Genomic DNA, 6,728 nt, shown 5'->3' with positions numbered 1-6,728 from the left:
CAAGATGCTCCAACTGCTGAGGATTTGAAACCAAGTCAAGTTAGAGTGTCACATTTCACATAATCCTGTTGGTTCAGAGCTCCTCAAACTCTTCTCTTAACTAGTCCAAGTTCAGAGGGAGAGCAAGTTCATTCCACTAGGAGGTCTGGACCAGAACCTGAAGTGCTCACTAAAAGCACAAAATATCTTTGAAGTCTTATGTTTTATCCTTAGAATTTCACAAGAAATGTATGTTCTACCCTATAATATCTCCATATTTGCCTTAGGGTTCTTAAATATTTACAACGATTTACCCTATTTACCACTGGGTACAACTAAGTCATTTTCCTAATAGCAGCATACTCCAGTTTATTGTCTTTATACAAATGGAGCTAGTCAATAACTACCATTATAAAAGAAGGAAAATGGAAGATACACATTACATATGCTTATGAAAGAGTCATGAAACAGGCATTTCTTAAACATGTTGCTAGAATTAGATCAAATCTGTTACTTGTGTCAGTTCTGAGGTGACAGTGGGGAGAGGGAAATGTTGTTAGACCTCATCTTTCCTAGCACCCTTCATGGAGGCATTCCTAGCTGGGAATTGGACCTATCTTGGGGAATTGTCTACCTAGCATTATGGTTCTGAGCCCTGGTTATATTTAAAGAAAGTCAATAAATCTAGAGATGAGTTTTCAAGATCCTGATGCTGGGTTCTCCTCAGACCAATTAAATACAAATCTGAGGGGGCAGAACTCAAGCATCTGCATTAAAAAAATACTCCTTCCCCCCAAACCTCCAAAGTTCTCTAAATGATTACGTTGTATAGCCAGAGTTTAGAACCACCAATACCAACCATTGCTTCTCAAACTTTGATGTGATTGTGAATCATCCTGAGGTCTCATTTAAATGCAGATTCTAATTCAGCTCTGATTCTGATTCAGTCGGAGGTGGGTCCTGAAAGTCCACATCAGACACACTCCTAAACAATGCTGGTGCTGCAGTTCCACTTGAGTGGCACCTCAGAATGACATGAGAACCTTTGAAAACACACCCAATCTTGAGCCCTGTTCCTAGGAGTTTCTAATTTAATTGGTCTGGAGGTAAACCTGACAGTTTGATTAGAAGGAGTCGAGGTGATTCTAATGTCAACCAGCATTAAGAACCTGAATATGGTTACAGAAAAAAAGTAGATTTTGAGAGGTTCCTAACAAAAGCTGGGGAATAACAGCGTATTGTACTCAATGTCCTGGCCCTAATTTTGGAGTTAGACTACATACATGGATGTACAACTGCTAATGATTTGTATATGGTACACCTACTCAGAGGCAAGTAGTTGAGAGTTCTTTTGATGGTTAGCAGAATCTGTGTGTTATGTGTGTGTTTGAGAAGGTGAACGTGTGTTGGTGGCGAAGGGAATGGACAAGACAAAAGGAGTGACACTTTCTCTTCAGATGCTGGACCATCTGATCTTTCCCTAAAGTCTTAGTCCTGCTGCCACATTTACAGTGGGTACTATTTCATGAGTCCACTCATGTGAGTCCTGTGCTGGCCTGGCCACTTTTCGCATAACATGCTGTTTTGTGGATGTGGGAACCTAGGGTCAGACGCTTGGCTAACCAGACATAAATGGTGAAGTTAGGATGACAAACAGTATCATCTCATTGATACTCATTATAGATCTCCAAACCATTTGACCATGTTTTAAGTTTTATTCTCATATGCTTTAGCTTTTGAACACATCAGCCTAATTAGGTAAAGGCAACAACAGTAATTCTCTGTTATTTTTATTTGTTCATCAATCCTCATTTTTCTTTTCCTAGTTTCCTGTGCCTGGATCTATTAATAGGACCCATTTTTAGGTCACATTAAGGTCATCTTTGCAGAGGTAGGACAACCATTAACAACTTCAGTTGTGGGGCTAGGAATTTATATCTAGTATCTTCTACAAACAGGAGTCCTTGTCATTATGGCTAAATAATGACTGACTCATAAATCTTTTATGCATAACCTTCCCTGAGACTTTGGGTACTCTGAATCATTGCAGTACTTTTTGCTGCCCTCTTGGTTCTGCCCACTCAAAAAGGGCCTAGTTACCCTAAATCAAATGTTAGCTCTTCTTTAGAACCAAAACTCTGAATCCTAGTTGTTTACTGAAGTTCCTGTCCATGGGCTTGAACCTACCATCACTTCTCTCTCTTTAGTGCATTCATTCATTCATTCATTCATTCATTCATTCATTCATTCATGTGCTTATTATGAAACTCTCATGTGTTGGGCATTGTGCTAGACACTTGGGATAAAATGACTAATAAGACAGAGTTGAAGCATAGAGCATCTCTCCAACTGCTGGCAATAATGATGCTTTATGAGGGCAGGTCTCAAGGTTCTGACCACATCTCTCTGACTTCCAAGTTGGACCACTTGTGAAATCCTTTGGCACCATGCTTCACACATTAGAAGGGACCTCTTGCCACCAGCAGTTGTTGGACCATGAATGTGTTTACAGAGAGTTTAGACACTGGGCCTTAGACCACCTGGCTACCTTTATCAACAGCAGCCAGACCAGTTCTCCCCACCACCATCTCACCTGAGGAACAGCTCTTTGCTGGGTGATGTTCTTCTCTTTCTTCCATTAAGTCCTGGAATGCCAATACACATAACATCGTGTTGGTTTGTTTGTGCCTCCCATTTGTGTTTCTTGTGTATGGGGACTTTTTTCAACATTTAATTGTATTGAAACTGACTTGCCCACATTACAATGGCAACCAACTATTTGAATTGAAATAATATCTTTCAGTGCTGGTTTGGATTATTCTTCCAATATTCTCTAAATTCAACTAAACAGGACATTTTTAGAAACATCCTACATTTTTTTAACTATTCTCTTACATTGAAATAAATACACACACACACACACAAAAGAAATAAATACACAAGCTCTTAAGTCCATTTATGGCAGTTCCAAAACAATATCTGGCCCCAAATCTTCTCCCTGGGGCTATAATATAGTTGTCTCCATAAGGCCTAAAAATTATTCAGATAATTCATGTCCTAATCCATGACTCTCAGAGGTACTCCAATATAGAAAAAAGGTTCCATAATTTCCATCTTTGTTTCACTGACCCATACTGGGAGTGTATGAAAATGGTCATAAAATTGTAAAGATTCCATTGTTCTCTAGTCTAATTTGGGGCTCTCAATCAGTCCAGAAGAAATATCAAGAAGATAATCCTTTTTTATCTCTGCTATTTCCTTAGCACTCCACTGTCTCTTTTGTTCCACTGGAACGTAATTCTTTCTGCAATTCTAGGCTGCCTGCAAAGACATTTTGATGCATGATCCTTGCCATTTCTACATGGCAGTTCTAGAGCCTTCCTTGGCAGGCAGGTACATCTATTTCCACCTTGAAATCTCAATCCCCAGAATCCTGCTTTGAATTCCTGGAGAACTGCAGAAAGTAGATAGCGATAAACTAAACTGGTTCTATTACCTTTTTCTCTGATATGTTTGCTACCTAACATTTTATAATTTTCCTATTTTAAGACTATGAAAACAATTTTTTTTGTGTGTGGCACAGAAGACCCTTCTTAGTTGCGCCATGTCTACCTGTAACTTCTCTTTTGTTCGCCTGTCCCATGTGTCACCCTCCACTCTCATTTCCAAACATTTCTCTCTGTTTGTGGATTTCAAGTATGGCCTGGACTCTTCTGCTGTGGTTTCCTAATAAGGCTATCCCCTTTTCCTGAACTTCCTTCTTTTTTTTTAATTGCTAACTCCTGATCATTTGCTAAGATTGCCAAGTGTCCATACCTCTTGGAAGTTATCCCCAGATAATTCCCTTCTCTGAGCCTCATGCCTAAACGCTCATAGCACTTGGCTTGTTTGTGCCTCCCCTGTGTGTTTCTTGTCTTCGGGGACTCTTTAATGTTCAATTTTAGTTCCTAGCTCATCCATCATCATCACTGGATAAGTTTCTGTTGAACACATCAATGACTGGCCAGATATAAAAGCCTTTGGAATAGACAGGTACCATTCCTGTGGCTAGATCTGTGTCCAATACAGAAGGATTTAAAAAGAGACATTTAAAAGTTCTACTTCTAAAAGTTCTGTTACATTAATGAGCAAACCAAAGTTTTTAAAAACTTTAAGCTGCGGAAACAGCTTTTTCAAAGGCAGTTAGCTTCTTTATGAAATATTCATGATGCTTGCTTCTTTTGATCTGTCTCTATCACCCCCTGAACAATTTGACAATGTTTATGAATTACTCATCAAAGCACAATGTGTTGAGCATATTTTCAAGTTCATCTATCAACAGGGTGGTACTGGAGCATTTTCTAACTGTGTAAAGTTAGAGTCAAAGTTCACATATATTATTGCATGCCCACTATGTGTTAGAAAATTTCATGTTTTATTTAATTCTCTCTTTTATCTTGTGAAGCATTTATCTATCATCTATCTATCTATCTATCTATCTATGTATCATATGTCTATCTATCTATCTATCTACCTATCTATCTATCTATTGATCAATTGAGATGAGGCCTTACTGTGTTGCCAAGTTTAGTCTCAAATCTCTGGGCTCAAGAAATCCTCTTGCCTCATCTTTCCAAATAACTGAGACTACAGGTGTGCACCACTGTGGCCAAAGATAATAAAGCATTTTTCTTTATTCATACCTTAAAAGTGAGAAGGATCAAGGCTTAGAAAGGACAAGTGATCAGTCATAAAATGTAGAGATTAGAGGGAAATTTAGATCTCTCCATCTGAGATCAGCAAATGTACCTTTTTCTAATCATCAAGGCTAGCCCTCTGCACTATCAGGTAGATGATTCTGGGGTGCAAAGAATGTTCCCTTACTCTGGGACAAAAATGCCAGTGTATATCAGAGGCCTTCAGATATGTTGCTTATTAGTTCTATGGCTCAGTCATACAGGATGTGAAACTTCTACAATTTTCTGCGTCCTAGGAGTTTGAAACAAGCCTTGGAATAATCCTTTCTTGTCAGTCAACTGAACAGTAGATAATAAGGGAGGAGAATATTGATGGCTGATTAGCTATTTTCAATGTGTCAGTGTTATCTATGGGGATTAAGTGGAAATGACAGCTCCATCTACAGCATTAACTGGTTATACACACTTGGGGAATTTCATCACATGGTAATTTTCATCTCCCACTCATTAGATAACTTGAAAATAATGCTTTGGAAAAAGCCTGGTCTATGGAGTCACAGACTGCATTTTGCTTCCTAATATGTGACCTCAGACAAGTTGCTGAACTTTAGTGGGCCTTAAATTCCTTAGTTGTAAAAATAGAAGGAACTGGTGTAGAGATGAGTGTTAGAGTATGTGTTTAACATGTGAGATACCCTGGATTCAATCCCTAGCATCCCACCCCCAAAATAGAGAATACTTTATTCATAGGGTCACCGAGTTAAATTAGATAATACTTGCAAAGTGTCTAGCACAATACACGCCAGTAACAAGTGCTTAATAAATGATGGTTAATATTACTATAAGTGTTAACAATTCTTGGTACATACTAGGTCCCAAAAGTGTTAAGTACTGGCAGTATTACTGCTATTGCTATTTCAAGAGGCAATAATAAAGCATTTTGTGAAAGTCTGTGTGTTCAGGGCTGTGAATAGAACCCAGGGCCTCATGCATGCTAGGTAATTGCTTTACACTGAGTTATATGACTGGCCCCATTGAACATACAATTGTTAAGCAGGGAAAGAGATAGGTGAATTGGAGATTCCTTTGCTCTGAAAAGTACACTGTGATTCTCAAAATGTAAGCATGATTGAATTGCAATATCTGAAATAGTTCTTCAACTGCAGCTTCCTGCACCAAACCCATAACTACTGAAAGGGAATTTTTAAGAGAATTGCCACATTTTAAACCAGTTCCCTAGGTGATTATTAACTAAAGTTAGAGCATACCAGCTCTCAGGATTTGCATTTCTAATTATTATCAAGGATTTGGGCAGTGGTAGACTGAGAACATCATGTGTTTTACTTTCTCAGAGGGATCATAGAATTCTTACTCCCATTCCCTTACATTCTTCCAGAGAAATTTCTCTTTGCACCCTCTACCATTCTTCCTAGTTAGTTTCCACCCTGGCTCTGTGAATTCCCTCTGAAACAAGTTTCTGTCTTTGTATCTGCACACTCAGACCATCTACAACTCTACTTTAAAAAGTTAATATTTTTAAACCTGAGGTTATGTAACGTGTTAGCTTCTAGGTAAAAGTTCTCTTTTGACACATTTTCAAAGAAGATGCTGGAATTGTCATTCAAAAATTTAATAGCTTTAAAAACATTAAACATCAAAAGGTCTTTTCCAATTATGTCTCCCTTTGACCCTCACTGTTTTCCCTCCATGTCAGACAGGTAATGTGTCAACCCAGCAATGAGTTCTAAAGGAGATACATGTCACACCGTGATGTGAAAACTCTATCATCATGCCATGAACCATAGAAGGTGGCAGCTAGTCTACACCAAAGGATAAAACCAAACAAATATATAAACAAAAACAAAAACAAAACAAAACAAAAACCCAGCACAGAAGTCTTTACCTTAGGCCTCAGATTTTTAAAATTCAGAAATGTGTTAGTCTCTCACTGGATGAGTAAAGTGAAAATGAATTTTCTCAGCAGCAGAAATTTCATTCCAGTCTGCATGATGTGACATTGGTTGGGGGACAGTGTTGACAGGTCTAGCCAATACTGTGACCCATATCCTACTG

The 6,728-nt window shown here is 38.4% G+C and overlaps 1 non-coding gene across 1 annotated transcript; it reads right to left on the bottom strand.

Moving 5' to 3' along the window:
• Positions 1-6,363: 6,363 nt before the first annotated feature.
• On the bottom strand, positions 6,364-6,466 carry LOC124960855 (small nucleolar RNA U13). The gene has a single exon (XR_007104175.1). It is a non-coding gene; the product is annotated as a small nucleolar RNA U13 (small nucleolar RNA).
• Positions 6,467-6,728: the final 262 nt, after the last annotated feature.

The sequence above is a fragment of the Sciurus carolinensis genome, chromosome 11, assembly GCF_902686445.1.
Source record: "Sciurus carolinensis chromosome 11, mSciCar1.2, whole genome shotgun sequence".
Lineage (NCBI taxonomy): Eukaryota > Metazoa > Chordata > Mammalia > Rodentia > Sciuridae > Sciurus > Sciurus carolinensis.
This window is presented reverse-complemented; position numbering and strand designations above follow the sequence as displayed.